Here is a 14,437-nt window from a genome sequence, read left to right as displayed (position 1 = left end):
TGTCTTATAGTTTTCATTGTATAGGTCTTTCATCTCCTTGGTTAATTTATTTCAAGTATTTTATTGTTTTTGATGCTACTGAATCAAAATGATTGTTTACTTCTTTTTCAGATGTTTTGTTGTTAGTGTATAGAAATAATTGATTTTTGTATGCTGATTTTATATCCTGCGACTTTACTGAATTTGTTGATTAGTTCCAACAAACAGTGTTTTGGTTGAGTCTTTAGGGTTTTCTATATATAGGATCATGCCATCTGCAAATAGTGACAGTTTTACTTTTTGCTTTCTGATTTGGATGACTTTCATATCTTTGTCTGGCCTAGTTGCTCCTAAGTAGGACTTCCAGTACCATATTGAATAAGAGTGGTGAGAGTGGGCACCCTTGTCTTATTCCTGATCTTAGAGGAAAAGCTTTCAACTTTTCACTGATGAGTACAGTGTAAGCTGTGGGTTGATCATATTTGCCTTTACGATGCTGAGGTATGGTCTTTCTATACCAAATTTGTTGAGGGTTCTAATGATGAAAGGATGTATTTTGTCAAAAGTCTTTCCTGCATCTATTGAGATTATCATATGATTTTTATCTTTCGTTCTTTTAATATGGTATATCACATTTGCATACGTTGAACCATCCTTGCATCCCAGAGATAAATCCCTCTTGGTCATGATGTATAACGCTTTTTTTTTTTTTTTTTGGCATATGGAAATTTATTACTATCATGTTTTCATCATCAAAACTTATGATCTAGGTCTTTCCTTCCTGCCTTTGTATAAGGCCAAAAGAGAGACATTGGCTACTTCGACAACCTTAAAGCGGACTCCAGGAATGTCACCAACAGCATGACCTTTGCAACCAAATCCAGCAACCAGAACTTCATCATTTTGCTCAGTAAAGTTCAAACAACCATCATAGGGTACAAAGGCTGTGATTTTTTTTTGCCATTCTTGATGAGCTGAATCCTGACACCCTTCCTGATGGCAGAATTTGGCTGTTTGGCTTCAACCCTACTTTTTCAAACACAGTTCCCTTGGCATGAGAAGCGCCTCCAAAAGGGCTGGCCTTCAGGGCTGTGCCCACATGGGCTTTCTTGTACTGTTTATCATGCCACTTCTGGTCTCGTCGGTGGCTACAGAGCTTCCTCGCAGTACGAAGACCGCGACACTTGCCCATCCTGCCGGTGCCACGGGCCTGAACGAAAGAGTATAACCCTTTTAATGTGTTTCTGCTCTAGGTTTTTGCTTTGTGGTTACCATGAGACTTACACAAGACATCTCAGAGGTAACACAGTGCATTTTAATTTGATAGCAGCTTGACTTCAGTCATCTATGAAAGTTTCACCCTTTTACTTCTCAGTTTTTATATTTTCGATGTTGCATTTTTATATTGCATATTCATTAACACGTTATGGTAGCTATTATTACTTTTAATACTCTTTTCCTTTCACCTTTATGCTAAAATTAAGTGGTTAACAAACTGTCCTATTACAGATTTAGTTTCTAGCTCTGATTGTATATTTATCTTTACCAGTGTGTTATATACTTTTGTATTTTTTTGTCACTGATTAGCTTCTTTTCATTTCAGCTCAAAGAACTCCTTTCAGCATTTCTTGCAAGGCAGGTCTAGTGGTGATGAACTCTCTCAGCTTTTGTCTAGAAAAGGCTTTATTTCTTCCTCATATCTGAAGGATAACTTTGCTAGATAGACCATTCATGGCTAGCAAGTTTTTTCTTTCAACCCTTTGAATATGCCATTCCACACTCTTGGCCTGTAGGGTTTCTGCTGAAAAACCCACTGATAGCCTAATGGGTGTTCCTTTGTAGGTTACAATCCTTTTTTCCCTAGCTGCTTTTAGAATTCTTTCTATATCCTGAGAAATATCAAAAATATAAAAAGGGAGAAGTAAAAGGGTAAAACTTTTGTAGATGACTGAAGTCAAGCTGCTATCAAATTAAAATGTACCGTGTTATCTGTTAGATGTCTTGTGTAAGCCTCATGGTAACTGCAAAACAAAAACCTAGAGCAGATACACATTAAAAGTGTTATACATCATGACCAATAGGATGATCTATTAGCATGTATTTGGGTGCCCAATTCTCTCCTCAGGTTTAGGAAATTCACAGCTATTATTTCTTTAAATAAATTTTCTGCTCCCATCTCCCTCTCTCTGTTTCTGGAACCCCAGTTATTATATTTGTCCTTTTGATAGAATACCATAGACCACGTAGGTTTTTTCCACTCTTTTTGATACTTGTTTTGTTTTCTTTATTTGCCTCTAATTGGGTTATTTCCAAATTCCTAATCTCTAACGCACTTGTTCTGTCTTCCATTTGCTCTGCTCTACTGCAGATTCGACTGCATTTTTCATTTCATATATTGAGTTCTTCAGCTCCAGAATCTCTGTTTGGTTCATTTCTATCTCTTTTGGGAAATTTTCATTTTGATCTTTTTTTTTTTTTTTTGAGATTTCATCAAACTGTCTTTGAGTTTTCTTGCAGCTTGTTGAGTTTCTTCAAGACAGCTATTCTGAATTCTTTTTTGGCTAGATCACAAAATTCTGTACCTTTGAGCTTTGTTGCTGGAGAATCATTATTTTCTTTTTGTAATGGTATGTTTCCTTGATCTTAAATGTTCCTTGTAGTTTTGCATTACTGCTCTCACATTTGAAATTAAGGAGATGCCACCTCAAACCTTTGTTAGTTGGTTTCTGATGGAGTATCCTGTTCAATGGTGTCGTTATTACCTGGGGTTTTATCTGTCTTTGTATTGGTACTCTTACTCCACTTCTCTTGCTCCCTCGTGTGGCAGGATTCTTAAGCTTTTAGGTCTTCTCTGATGCTTACAAGTCACCAGGCAGGCTCCTGGAAACCTCTCTTTTGTTTTCCAGAAGGTGGTGCTATAGCTTCAGTTTATGGTTTCTCCCTTGTCCACATTATGTGGCCTGTTTCTGAGTGTGCTTCCTAGCCACAGGAGCTTGCTTTCACTACTGCAGTAGGAAGCGTGCACATGGAGGTGCCACAGACTAGGGCGAGATGTGGGTTTAGCACTGGCCCATGGATCTAGTAGGGAGATCCTCAGGTGTGGTACTCCCAGGGGTTTGTGGGTGGACTTCCTGCTGAGTGCAATCAGCAGGAAAGGCATCACTTCTCTGCCTCTTACCCCATCTCCAGTCATGAAAGACCAACCTCAGTACTCTGGGTGCTATTGGAGAGAAACAGGTTTGTCCCACACAACTGAGGTAGCTGGGTACTCACCCCAAACTATCCTCCCCTACCCCTAACGAGGGAGAGGGTGCCGCCACTGGATACATCAGCCTGGTGCAGTGTTTCCTTGGGGGAGGGGACACTGGGAAAGTTCCTCTTACCACCCCCTCTTCTGTGACCAAACTTGTTTTGCTGTTGTTGTTTCTAGAATGGTGTGCTGGAATCTCCAATCAGGAAGGCTGGACTTCTGCGAATTCCCTCTCATGCATAAGTATCTGACCAGGTCAGTACTCTCCAGTTTCGGTATATATTTTTTTCCAATCATAGCAAGAGGGGGTTCTGGGCAGGTTCACTGGCTCCCCTGATTCTGCAGCCTATACAGAAATCTGTCTGTCTATTACTGGATGCACAGGTAGGTGAGACTCCTGGATCCCACAGCTCCCACAAAGGTGCTTTGGTTTGTGGATGGATGTCTATTCTGTTGTTTTAAAAAGGGGACAAAAAAGAGGAATGTTTTATGCTGCCATGATGCTGACATCACTCCCCTGATGTAATGTTCATTCTTTATGACATATTTCATAACTGGAAAAATATTGTGTAAACAACATGATATGATAAGGAGTTGATAGCTATCAGAGCTGCCACCTTCTGGGTACACAATGGGATTATCCTCTGGCTCTTTGTGGTTGGGTAAGGGCTAAATCATATAAAAATTGTAGACTACGGCGCAGAGTTTGGACTTTAGTACAAAGCAGCCACTGGTGGGTTTAGGAGAATGATGTGATGCGGATCACATTTTAAAGGGATCATTCTTGCTGCTGCATGGAGGATGTATTGTTGGGGGCAAGTGTGGAAACACAGAGCCCAGTTAGAGAACTGGTAATGGTGAGATGATGGTGACTTAAACTTCACTGATTACAGGCAAAATAGAAGTGGAATTTTTTGAATGCATTTTGCAGGTGTATCTGAAAGGACTTACAGAAAAGTGGGGAATAGGGGTTGAAGGAAAGAGGGGGATTGTAGATGATCACTGTTTTGGGTTGAACAACTGAATATATGGTAGGGCCATTTACCATAATGGGAGCAAATGAAGGATTAACAGGTATGAAGAGAGGGAATGGAGCTTATTGTTCTCTGTATTAGCTTTAGACAGCTATGTGCACATGTTAAATAAACCACTAGAGAGACAACCCCATCCCTCAAGGGAATGCCCAGAGCCAAAGATGTATATATTTGGGAGTCAGTAGCATACAAATGATATTTAATTCAAAGGACTAGATGAGATCATTCAGAGAGAGAATATACATAGAATAAAAGAGTGAAGACAGGAGAAAAACCAGGTTAGTATGCAGTCATAGAAGCCGAAAGAAGAAAGCGTGTTTTGAATGCTGTTGAGAGGCTGAGTGAGATATTAAATGATAGTATTTGACAAATGGAGCTAACTGGCAGCTTTGACAAGGGAAGTTTCGACGGAGTTCTGTGTGGTGGTGGGGAACGGGGGAGGCAGATGGAGAGGGTCGAGGAGAAAGTGGAAGAAAATGGAGAAAGAGAATGAAGGGAATTTTGGTAAGTTTCCCTCTGAAGGGGAGCCAAACTGGGCTTGGAGGAGGTATGTGGTGAAGGCAGATTTTCTTTTTTTAGGATAGGGGATACTAGAGTGTGTTTGTTTGCTGATGGTGATTCAGGAGTGAGGAAGAAGCTAGTGATGCAGGAGACGAAGAGGTTAATACACCAGGGAAGAGAGGGTTCTGATCCAGGGCAAAATGGAGGGGCTGTCCTTTCACTAGAAGAGAGATCCTCCATCCAAGGATGGAAAGGCAGGTAGATGTTGGTTTTAATGATGAAACTACGAGGGAGGGAGTGCTCCTTGATTGTGGCTCTTTTCATTGAGTTATGAGCAAAATAAGTGGAATAATATTTGATGGAACTGAATAAGGACCCCACTGCACATCAAAAAGATTCCCATGAAACAATAAATTAATGAAAATCAATCAACCCCTATATATTTCTTGGTTAATCTTAAGATTTAAGGGTAAAGAATGAATTCTATAAGCATGTAAGTAGAAAATAAAATTACAAACAAAGCAAAAAGGCAGGTTGTACTTCTGGTCCAGCCATGATGGAATAGCTAATATCAGATGAATTCTCCTGCTGAAAACAACTATAAAAGATGTACAATGTACATTTAAAAACTGTTTAAAATATTTAGAGAATATGTAACTCAGGCAGGACTTGAGGGGCTACAATATGTGAAACAAAGGAAACATAGTGAGGTGGACTTCATATTTCCCCTGGCTTTTCCCTTGAGGGCATTTGCTATTTCACAGTAAAGCAGGGGAAAAGAATCCTAGTAGAAAACAGCAGATAGAATGTTTAATTCAGAGATGACACAATCATATATACAGAAAAGAATCAGTTATCATAATTAATAAATGCATTAACAAGGTCACTAGATACAAGATGGATATTAAAAAATCAATTGTCTTTCTATATACCAGCAACAAAAAATTAGACAATGGAATTTCAGAAGATGTGCTGGCTTTGACTCACAGATATAGAGAACAAACCAGGGGCTACCAGTGGTGAGAGGGGAAAGGGGGAGGGGCACTTTAGGAGTGAGGGGGGAAGGGGTTATTCTGGGATTATATGAAATCGTGTGTGAAACTTCTCAAAATTGTAAAGCACTGTAGAATTTAAAGAATCTTTCATTTAATTTAAAAATTGGGCTGACTTCGTATTATGACCAATATGTGATGTCAGAAAATAAAACATTGTCTAACAAGTTTTGAGGGGAAATGTTATTTATTTATTTATTTTTGGCTGCGTTTTGGGTTTTCGTTGCTCTGCGCGGGCTTTCTCTAGTTGCGGTGAGCAGGGGCTACTCTTTGTTGTGGTGCACAGGCTTCTCATTGCCGTGGCTTCTCATGTTGTGGAGCACGGGCTCTAGGCCTGTGGGTTTCAGTAGTTGTGGCATGCGGGCTCTGTAGTTGTGGAGCACGGGCTCTAGGCACACGAGTTTCAGTAGTTGTGGCACGCGGGCTCAGTAGTTGTGGCTCACGGGCTTAGTTGCTCCGCGGCATGTGGGATCTTCCCAGACCAGGGCTCGAACCCCTGTCCCCCGCATTGGCAGGTGGATTCTTAACCACTGCGCCACCAGGGAAGCCCAAGGGGAAATGTTTATGATGTGCCAAATTTTCTTTTTCTTTGAAGCAACAGAAAGACAATCTTAAATATGCAAGACTGTGCTAGTTTTAATGGTGAAACTATGAAGGAGTGCTATTTTCCACTAAAAACTATTTGATTTTGTACTTCAGCTGCAAGATGAATCAAGACAGAGAATTCATGAATGCTAAAGACATAGTTTGAAAAAAACTGGCAGTGAGCATCAAATGATCTAAAAACAAGTAACTTTAAGATGTCATTAAGTGTATTCATAAAATATACCTTTTAGGCATATACAGACAAAACAACTGGACAAAAATAGTAGGTAGGTTATAACAAAAGTGGAAGATAGAAGATAATTTTCTCAAACATACTACCATTTCATTATTGACATTAGTCTTTAGAGAATTATAGACTTAAGTATATTTTAGCTTTTTATTGAAGTGTAATATGCATATATAAATATGTACATATCATAAGTATACAGCTCACTGAATTTTCTCTAGGTGAACACACCTTGCAACTATCCTAGACACCAAGAAATAAAAACCTTGTTAGAAGCTCAGGAAGTTAAGCATAATTTTTAAAATAACTAGTAATAACTGGTAGAACAAAATGAAAGACACCAACCTACCCTCCAAAAAGTGTAATTATTAAAGGAACTACAATTTACTAAATAAACAGAAGAGGGCACATGTGAACTGTGAAATACAGTAAGCTGTCAAATCCTTATCCTTGCCTGTTATTGCTAGTCCAAGAAAAAACAGAACATTTCCAAATGAATGGCAAATGGAAGATAACATAGAAACAAAGCCAACATATAAAGGTAACATAGAATAAAAATCATAACATTTCAGCCAATAAAAAATCCCTCCCCAAAATGAAGCAGAAGGAAACATGCACAATAACCAAACTGAATTAAACATTTGCGGATATGAAAAACACCTAGTTGCAAATTCAAAAACTCAATCCCTCCCCCCCAAAAAACAAAACAAAACAAAACAAAACCCAAGATAACATAAAATGAGAGTCTTGCAATAATGGTGGAAGAGTTTGTTTGGGCCAATCCTCCTACAAATAAGAGCTATGAAATTCCTATCAAAATATAAAAACAACCACTTGAAGGCACTAGAGAACAACCAAAAGGAAGAAGAAACAAGAGGGGGGGTTGACACTTGGGAAAAGAGACCAGACTGGGTAAGTTTTCTCTTTTGATGGCTTTTAGACTAAGGGAAGCCCATAGTCCTCCTCCAAGGGAGCTACTAAAACTTAGATGGAGGTCCAGCAGTTAAGAGTCAGCGGTTGAGACTCCACGCTTCCACTGCAGGAGCCGCGGGCTCAGTCCCTGGTCAGGGAACTAAGATCCCACATGCCATGCCATGTGGCCAAAAAACAAACAAAACTTAGATGGAATCTCACAATCTTAATAGCTTGAAGAATCAAAGGACAGAGTTTGAGGCACCACAGCAGATATTAAGATGGGAGTTGTTAATATTCAGTTGTGTTTCCCCAAAATGAAAATGTTGAAGTCCTAATCCACAGTGTTTCGGAATGCGACCTTACTTGGAAATAGGGTCATTGCAGGTACATTTAGTTAAAATGAAGTCATACTGGAGAAGGGTGGGCCCCAATTTGATAGGACTGGTATCCTTACAAAAGGGCGAAACTTGGACACAAACACACTCAGGCAGAGTGACACGTGAACATTGGAAGGTAACTGCAAGAACAAATTTTCAAATTTTTCTGAGCATCAAAAAAATTTTAAAGAGAAAAGGAAACATACTACACAGAGAAAGGAACATATTAAATAAAACAAAATGCACAGTAAATATAACATTAAAATAGATATTAAATCAAATCTGTCACTCATTTCAATGCGTGTAAATGGAAACTTACCTATTAAAAAGATTTTCAGATTGATTCACAAAGCACAACCCTACTCTGTGCTCAGGAGATACAACTAAATCAAAGTGATTCAAAATGGCTAGAACGAGGGAGATGTGTAAAGGTATAGCAGGCAAATAAGACAATAAGAAAGCAGAGACTGTGATCATGATATCAGAAGATGTTGAATCTGGACAAAAAGCATTAAATGAGACAGCAGAATACTTGATAATGCCAAGAGCTTAATTCACAATGATAATACATCAGTTGTGAATATATGTAACACAAATAGCACAGAAACTATCTGTATAAATCAGAAAGTTAAGGATATACATACATAAAACCGCAGCAAAACTAGGAGATAGCACTTTTGGTCCAACACAGGACGCAGGTCAAATGGACAAAAAATAAGATTATAGAAAATCTAACCAGCATAATCAATATATAGAATACATATATCATGTTAACAGGGTCCCACCTCAAGGGCATGCCAGGCGTTTCTGCTTTTCTGCCTCAGAGCCTTCTGAAAGGCACTGAAATCTGCTGATATGGACTGAATGCTTGTATATTCCACCAAATCCATAGGCTGAAGCCCTAACCCTCAGTTTCATGGTATTTGGAGGTGGGGCCTCCGGAGGTAATTAGGTTTGGATGAGGTCATGAAGGTGGGGTCTGCATGATGGGATTAGCGACTTTATAAGAGAGAAACCGGAGAGCTTGTGCCCTCCCTCCCTTTCTATCTCTCTCTCTCTCTACTGTGAGATGACGCAGTGAGAAGTTGGCTCCCCGCAAGTCAGCAAGACAGTCTCCACCAGAACCTGACCATGCTGGCACTCTATTCTCAGACTTCCAGCCTCTAGAACTTGAGAAAATACTTTTCTATTGTTTAAGCCACCTAGTCTATGATATTTTGTTATTGAGTTGACTAATATACCTGCTCAGCACATGAGCTAGCCTAGAAGAATGGAGAAGAGAATTAATGCCCCAGTGCCTTTCATCAACCATGGTGGATGAGAGCTGGTGGATAAAAGTGAGAGTTACAGAGTTGCAGAGGCTAAGTTCCTGGGGAGTATGGCTGAGAGGTCAGGGCACCCTTCCTCCACCCAGCCCAGGCTCATAGTATAGAGGCTCTACCACAAGCACAGCCAGTGAAGAATATCAGAGTCCCAAGTGCCCTTGCTCCAGCTTGCTCACAGGGCAGACTCTCCATGCCGAGAGGCAAGCCACCTACCCAGCTCCCTGCACCTAAAGCAGGGTGTCTCTCCAAAAGAAGCCAGTTCCAGAGATTTTGCCAAGAGGGAAAGACAGTCTACAGGATTAGAGAGCATCCAAGCTCTCCCCAAAAGAACTGACTTTATTTGAAATAGTGCGAGAACATTCAAGCCTAAGGACACTCTCAAAAACAATGGAGATTTTGCTGGTGAGCAACTAAGAGGAGGCTGGTAGCTTCATTAGAGCAACATACTAAATCGTGGGCCAGCTAGCCTAACCATAAAAAAATCAGGGAAAGAGACAGCTACAAAAAACACTTCTGAAGTCAGAACAAACCTCAAAGACCTGCCTCAGAAACAACCCCTGCAAACTGGCCTGATGTAATCAGGTCAGACTGAGGAGTAATGTATACCCCAGGGCATTGAAAGCAATAGACCAATCAGCTGACAGTGAGTGAGCCTAACAGCTGGTGAAATAGAGACAGTCCAAGGGAGTCCTGCAAAAGCCATGGTCAGACCAGGATGACCATGCACATGCCCAAGGCTGCACCCACTGAGAAAAAACATCAGAGGCTTCACACTGTGGGAATAATAGACTTCACTAAAATATTGCAGCCAGTCATTAAACAAATGAGCGGACAAAAAGCCCCAGCATGGGAGGAAGTCAGTAGCCAGAGTTGCTACAAGATATTCCAAAATGTACAGCTTTCAACACATAATTATAAGACATGCAGAGAGACAGGAAAGACCATACACAGGAAAGAAGCAGGCAACAGACTGCCTATGAAAGGGCCCAACTGTTGAATTTAACAGGTAAAGATTTCACAGCAATCCTTAGAACTATGCTTAAAGAGGTAACGGAAACAGTTCTTACAGAAGTAAAGGAAGAAAGCAATTATGCTCCAATAAAGGTGTTAAAAAAAAGAAGTAAAGGAAGGAATGATGACAGTGTATCATAAAATAGAAAATATCAATATAATAAAGAGATAGAAACTACAAAAAAGAACCAAATGGAAATTCTGGAGTCAAAAAGTATAACAGAAATGAAAAATTCACTAGAGGGTTCAATATTACATTTGAGCAGGCAAAAGATAGAGTCGACAATTTAAAAAATAAATTTATAGAGATTATGTAATCTGAAGACCAGAGGGAAAAATGAAAAGTGAACAGAATCTCAAAGAAACGTAGGACACCATTAAGCACATCAATATACACATAATGGGAAGGAGAGGAGAGAGAGAAGGGAGGAGAAATAATGGCTGAAAACTCAAGAAGCTCAACAAGCTCTTAGCAAAATAAACACAAATGCTGAAAGTCAAAGATAAAGAGAAAAATTTGAAAGCAGCAAGAAAAAGGTGACTCATCATTTACAAAAGGATCCCAATAAGATTAACACCTGACTTTCCATTAGAAACAGCAGAGGCATTCGGGTGGCATATTACGAAGTACAGAAAGAAAGAAAAATTGAAGGGAGAGATATACAATTCAACAATAATATCTGGAGACTTAAACACCTCGTTTTCAATAATGGATAGAATATATGTATATAACATTTTCTCCTATCATAGGACCCAGCAATCCCTTTCCTAAGTACATTCCCAAGAGAATTGACAATCTTCACAAAACAACTTATACACAAATATATGTAGCAGCTTTATTCATAATATCCCAAAGCTGAAAATACCCACATGTTTAACAGGAGAATGGACACATTGTGATACAGCCTCACAATGGAAAACTACTCAGCAATAAAAAGGAAGAGATTACTTTCCTAGGCAACAGCATGTAGGCAACAGCATGTAGGCAACAGAAACATATGCTTAAGGAAGCCGTCAAACACAAAGGAATATATATGTACTTCATTATTTCATTTATATGAAGTTCAAAAATAGCAAACTCATCTATGGTGATAAAAATCAGAATACCAGTTGCCTCTAGTGGGGGAGTATTTACTGGAAAGTGACACAAGGGAATTTGGGAGGGTTATGAAAGTGTTTTATATCTTCATTTGGGTGTTATTTTCATGGGTGCCTACTGAGTTAGAGAAAGCTACAGGTCTCCTCCTGTGTAGGGAGAAACCCAGTCTTTCCCTTTTGAGTTTCTCCTGTGTGTCTCCTCTACTCTCACACTACTACCACGTTCACACAGAACACCACTTCTGATACTTCTGGTCACCAAATGTGTGGGAGTTTTTCCTACGCCAAGCAATTCTCCGTGACACTGGCTGTCCTACAATTTAACTCAGTTCTGACTCAATCTACCTGGAGATAGTGTCAGAACCCACAGGTTAAGACTGCTCCCACACCACTTCAAATGCCAATTGCAAGAAGTAGGTTCCCAGGTTCCCCACAACTTCTGTCCGACGTGGCTATACATCGGAGGGTCCCATGACCCCCTCCTCAGTGTGATTAATTTGCTAGAGTAGCTCACAGAACTTAGGGCCCTGTGGAGGTGGGGTGTGTCACCCTCCCAGTGCGGATGTGTTTGAACCTGGAAGTTCTCTGAACCCTGTGCTATTGAAATTTTTATGGAGACGTCCTTACATAGGTATGATCAATTATTGACTGGGGCTAAAATTCCAAGCTTCTAATCATGTCTTGGTCTTTCTGGTAACCAGCTCCTACCAGAAGCCATCCAGGAGCCCACCCATAGTCACTTCAATAGAACAAAAGATGTTCCTAGTGCTCATCACTTGGGAATACACAAGGGTTTTAGAGCTCTGTGTCAGGAACCGGGGACAGAGACCAATATATATATTTTCTATTATCTCATACATACATTTGTCAAGTGTATGTATAATTAAGATATCTGTATATATAGTATATGTAAACTGTATCTCAATAAAACTGAGTAAAAAAGGAAATTCATAGAACTAAAACTGAAATTCAGAAATAAAATCTCTGATTATTAAATAAGCCAAAAATTCAAATTTATTTTTTTTCTGCCATCCTTCTGCTCTAGTTTCAGAGAGAACGCCTCTAACCAGGGGCCAATGTGGGTCTTGTGGGGCCTGAAATGTATGTAATTTTGGAGATCTGTTGTGAGCAAGAGAACACAAATGTACAAATATAAAATCAGGCAGGAATGAGAATGTTCATTTAAAGTGATAAAACAGTCATAGCAAATTTAAAAATTGTAAACATATGACAAATACCACAAACATCATAAATTGAATTCAATGTTTTTATTGACTTATTGCCTGACAAACCTCTATGATATGTTTTGTACATATTTTGGCTGCATACTCTTTGATCACCTGTGTATATGAGAGTGACTTTATAATATTTCCTGTAGAAAGATATTTCTTTCCTCTAGTATGGTCTTATATATATATTTTATTATATATAGTGCATATACTTACTGCATATAAATGTATCTTTTATGATTGTTTGTAGGGATTCATAAAAGGTGCAACTTCATCCATAGAAGTTACTGTTTGTGGTTGTAGGCTCATGCCCTGGCAATATTCTTTTGTGTGATTTGCCTAAAAATGTTTGGTGTACTTATAATTGGATATTCTACATTATCAAATATATTCCTGATAAGAGTACTTCTATTTTGACCAGGCATCTATAAGAACCAAATCCTGTGCTTATAATTTTACATGTCTAATGATTGTAAAAATTCTCTGTGGACTAGCTTCTGTGTCCATACATTCCAAATCTTGTTCTTCCACCACGACTGACATAATTTGGGGGTTTTTTGTTTTGTTTTGCTTTTTTATTGTAGTATAATTGCTTTACAATGTTGTGTTAGTTTCTGCTGTACAATGAAGTGAATCAGCTATATGTACACCTATATCCCCTCCCTCTTGGACCTCCCTCCCACCCACCCCACCATCCCAGCCATCTAGGTCGTCACAGAGCACCGAGCTGAGCTTCCTGTGCTTTATAGCAGGTTCACACTAGCTATCTATTTTACACATGGCAGTGTATATATGTCAATCCTGATCTCCCAATTCGTCCCACCCTCCCCTTCCACCCCTGTGTCCACATGTCCATTCTCTACGTCAACGTCTCTATTCCTGCCCTGCAAATAGGTTCATCTATACTATTTTTCTAGGTTCCACATATATGCGTTAATATACGATATTTGTTTTTCTCTTTCTGGCTTACTTCACTCTGTATGACCGACTCTAGGTCCATCCACATCTCTACAAATGACCCAATTTCGTTCCTTCTTATGGCTGAGTGATATTCCATCATACATATGTACCACATCTTCTTTATCCACTCATCTGTCGTTGAACATTTAGGTTGTTTCCATATCCTGGCTATTGTAAATAGTGCTGCAATGAACATTGGGTACATGTATCCTTTTGAATTATGGTTTTCTCAGGGTATATGCCCAGTAGTGGGATTGCTGGGTCATATGATAGTTCTATTTTTAGTTTTTTAAGGAACGTCCATACGGTTCTCCACAGTGGCTGTATCAATTTACATTCCCACCAACATGACTGACATAATTTTGGTGCTGGGCACACATTCCTATTCCTATAGGACCACTGGCCCACACTTTCATGTCATGATAATTGGGTAAGTTGGCTCTTTGGGTGATAGCAGTGCTCTTAGAAGCCATTCCAGCACCAGGGCACCTAGCAGTAACTTAACTCTACAGAAATAACTGCAAATCCCATAAAAAATATTCTATTAACCCCAAACTGAGTGCATCCCCAGCTCCACTTGGCCTTAGCCAGGTCCAAGTCATGCTGAGGCCACCCAGAAGGACTGGATCTAGGGAGGCATGTGACCAAGAGAAAGCTGAGGAAGGAATAGCAACCTTAACTGACTGTGGTTAAAATAAATACCACGTTTTGCAAATTTTACAGAAACATATGACTGAACACAAATGCTGGACCTCTTCCTGGGACCTTGGAGAGGGCTGTGCGGGTGGGTGGTCCTGAAGCTTAGTTTTCATTAACTGTGTTCATGTAAATCTGTTTCTGTCTCTAATTCTTTGTTAGATGGACACTTGTTGAG

At 39.6% G+C, this 14,437-nt stretch overlaps 1 long non-coding RNA gene and 1 pseudogene across 1 annotated transcript in view; one reads left to right on the top strand and one right to left on the bottom strand.

Moving 5' to 3' along the window:
- Nucleotides 1-14,437, top strand: part of LOC141279573 (uncharacterized) — a 63,081-nt gene that overhangs the window by 26,198 nt on the left and 22,446 nt on the right. Inside the window, exon 2 of the long non-coding RNA XR_012334074.1 lies at nucleotides 3,410-3,484. This is a non-coding gene — a long non-coding RNA (uncharacterized lncRNA). The remainder of the gene's footprint in view (nucleotides 1-3,409; nucleotides 3,485-14,437) is intronic.
- On the bottom strand, nucleotides 679-1,178 carry LOC101316086 (small ribosomal subunit protein uS12-like; annotated as a pseudogene).

This window comes from Tursiops truncatus, chromosome 9 (genome assembly GCF_011762595.2).
Source record: "Tursiops truncatus isolate mTurTru1 chromosome 9, mTurTru1.mat.Y, whole genome shotgun sequence".
Classification (NCBI taxonomy): domain Eukaryota; kingdom Metazoa; phylum Chordata; class Mammalia; order Artiodactyla; family Delphinidae; genus Tursiops; species Tursiops truncatus.
Note: the sequence above shows the minus strand (reverse complement) of the source record. Positions and strands in the feature narration are given on the sequence as shown.